Here is a 2,974-nt window from a genome sequence, read left to right on the forward strand (position 1 = left end):
AGACAGAACAATATTGTAAGAAATTGATTTAAAGATACCACTATTAGCGATATTTTTAATTTTGAAATTGAAAAGTCTGTTTTATCGACCTCATGCATGTTCAGCCGTTCCCTTAAGAGGATACTATAGTCGTCTATTTTACCAACAAAAATATCATTTTTGTTGGTTACTAATTACTTTATATTAATCGCATAGAATAAAATTTCCTTTTCCTCCTTTAATTGTGAAAATTTCACAATTAAAACACACCTGCTAATGTATCTGGCTTTGGTGCATTTTGTACCAAAAACGGGAAAAAATGAAATAATTACAGATTTCATTATCCATTTTAACCTCAACATGGCGACTAATGCTGTCAATTTACCAAAATGTTTATTACGTGGAAAAGTTAGGCAGGTTATATGCTCGAAATAAAAGCAGGGCCAGATGTACAATAAAGAAATGAATATATGTGAATCGTTAGAATTAAGTATAGAAGCCTAAATAAAAATATATTAGTAACTGACAGATTTATGTATATGTATGCGTGAGATATATTGATGTGGTAGTAAACACTAAACATCACTACACATTACTACGTCATGTATACATACTCACAAATCATCGGTAAAACAGCGAATTTTTGGAGTTTGATCTCGGGTTTAGGATTCTCTTAAGGCGATGCTGGAAAGTCGGAAAAATTTGTACGAGGTCGATAAAGCAGACTTTTCAGTGTCAGTGGTATATCTCTAAATGAACTTCTTACAATATCTTCTGTCTCACTCAAACACGTGGAATGTCCTTATCTAACTTATTGAAGCGCCATCTCTTGGAAAATCTAGCACTACTGTCAAACGTAATTTTTGTCTTTACCTTAGCCGAGCGTACGAATTACCACAAATTGCATTCTAAGCGATAATTGTTTTTCTACGCTTCCAATCGGAGCTGAATAGATCTTGTATTATTCGTGCAAGTAATCCGATGCGCGCGAACTACTTTTTTTTGTACATATGAGCTACAGACCTTTTGTACCAATGAAATATTTACGTCAGGTGAGAGGTTACGATAATTGTACATGTGAACTAGTGCAGCAGTTTAGCTATAAAAAACAAGCCTTAAATAAGAAGTTCATTTAGAGATACCACTGACACTGAAGAGTCTACTTTATTGACCTCGTGCAAATTTTTCCGACCTTTCAACATCCTCTTAAGACAGATACATTAATACCAATTTGCCTCAATATTCTGCTTGAATCTTGCAAACTACTAGCATGTTGTTAATATTTTGTTTACTGAATATAGGAATATAGGAATTGAGATGTCATTTTAGAGTAAGTTTTGAACTAGAAGAAAATCATCATTCTATTTTTTGGAAACTTACTTCACTATCTAGAAATTTTTTAAAACGCAAAAAAGTATATAAAAAATGCAGGATTCCGATTGGGCACAGCCACTCACAGCGACCGGTGCCTAGAGGCTTTCTAATTTCAAGCGCTGTGATTGGTTTGTATCCAATCGTAACGTGGTCAATTGGGTGCCATCCAAAAATGCTAAAAACTGTTTTTGAAAATATTTTGTACCAAATAAGTTGTATCATTTTGTGATTTGGTACAAAATATACAGCTAAACTGAACGATATGTTCGCAGATTCAAATATTTATAAGCAAGGAGACTCAGATTCTTGAAAAATTGACGTGTGTTATGTTTTAGCTGACGTTCGCGTCCTTTTGAGATGGAAAAAGAAAGAATTTATTGATTTACTAGAATAGTATTAATTTAATTAATATATTTTCTTTAATACTTTTGACGTCACTACAAAAGTTTTAAAAATAATCCTAAGGTATCATGCAAAATAATACACAATTAAAGAATGACTATGAATGATGCACATGTGTGAAAAATAAAAAAATTTTAATGTTCTAAAATAAAGCATATATGATAGCGAAGAATATGAAAAAATAACTTTGATTCTCTTACAAGGAGCAAAAACTAGAAAATTAGTTTTTAATTTAAAAATTTTTTGCAAATAGCTTGAAGGATGCTTATTAATTAGGTAAAGCATTGTGAGTGCATGGTCCTTTGTTTCCTAATACAAAATAAAGTTATTCAAAATCGGATCACATATTATATTAAAAAATGTTTTTAACTGGTGTCTACTGTAGTCGTACTAATAAAACATACGTTACGCGTCGTAACTTTTGTTTTTAATTCAAAACTTAGCAATACATTTTTTAAATTAATTTTTTACATGATAATAGGGAAATTATATGGAAAATTGAATCGATGAAATGAGTTTATTTTCACATGTGATGTAGCTTATAAACTAATGAAGAAAAGATAAATAGGCTCAATAATTGATAGTTTTTGAGCTATAGTGTATCAAAAATATAAAACTTATGCTCCGTAGTGTACAACTATGCGCGCGCGAGAATAGCAGCATCAAATCATTTTCTATCAATACCATATTTTCAAATTAATTGCAAAATGATGGAATTGAATGAGACATTTCGAAAAATTTTCAGAACATATTAATTATAGCTTTGCTAATTGTACACTATACAACACAAGTTTTACCTCTTTAATATACCTTTTGATAGTATGTATGTGATTAACTTTTTTGATACCTCAAAAACTATTCATTATTGAGTCTGATGTTTATAACATCTTTTGTTTACAGATAAGCTACATCATAAAATCAACTCATTTCATCAGAACCCAATTTTCCATACAGTGCAGTGATCTTTGTAATAAATCAAGGCTTATAAGATTGCTAATTTTGAAAATAATATTGGAATTTCAAAAATTAAAGTAACGGATCTAATATGCTAGTATTTAAATTAAAACATAATATACACGCGAGTGCGAGCGCACCCCCCTTCACACACACACACACGCACGCACACACTCGCACACACACACACACACACACACCCGCGAGCGCGCGCGCACACACACACACACACACACACACACACACACACACACACACACACACA

Source organism: Wasmannia auropunctata, unplaced genomic scaffold (genome assembly GCF_000956235.1).
Source record: "Wasmannia auropunctata unplaced genomic scaffold, wasmannia.A_1.0 LD336097.1, whole genome shotgun sequence".
Taxonomy (NCBI): Eukaryota; Metazoa; Arthropoda; class Insecta; order Hymenoptera; family Formicidae; genus Wasmannia; species Wasmannia auropunctata.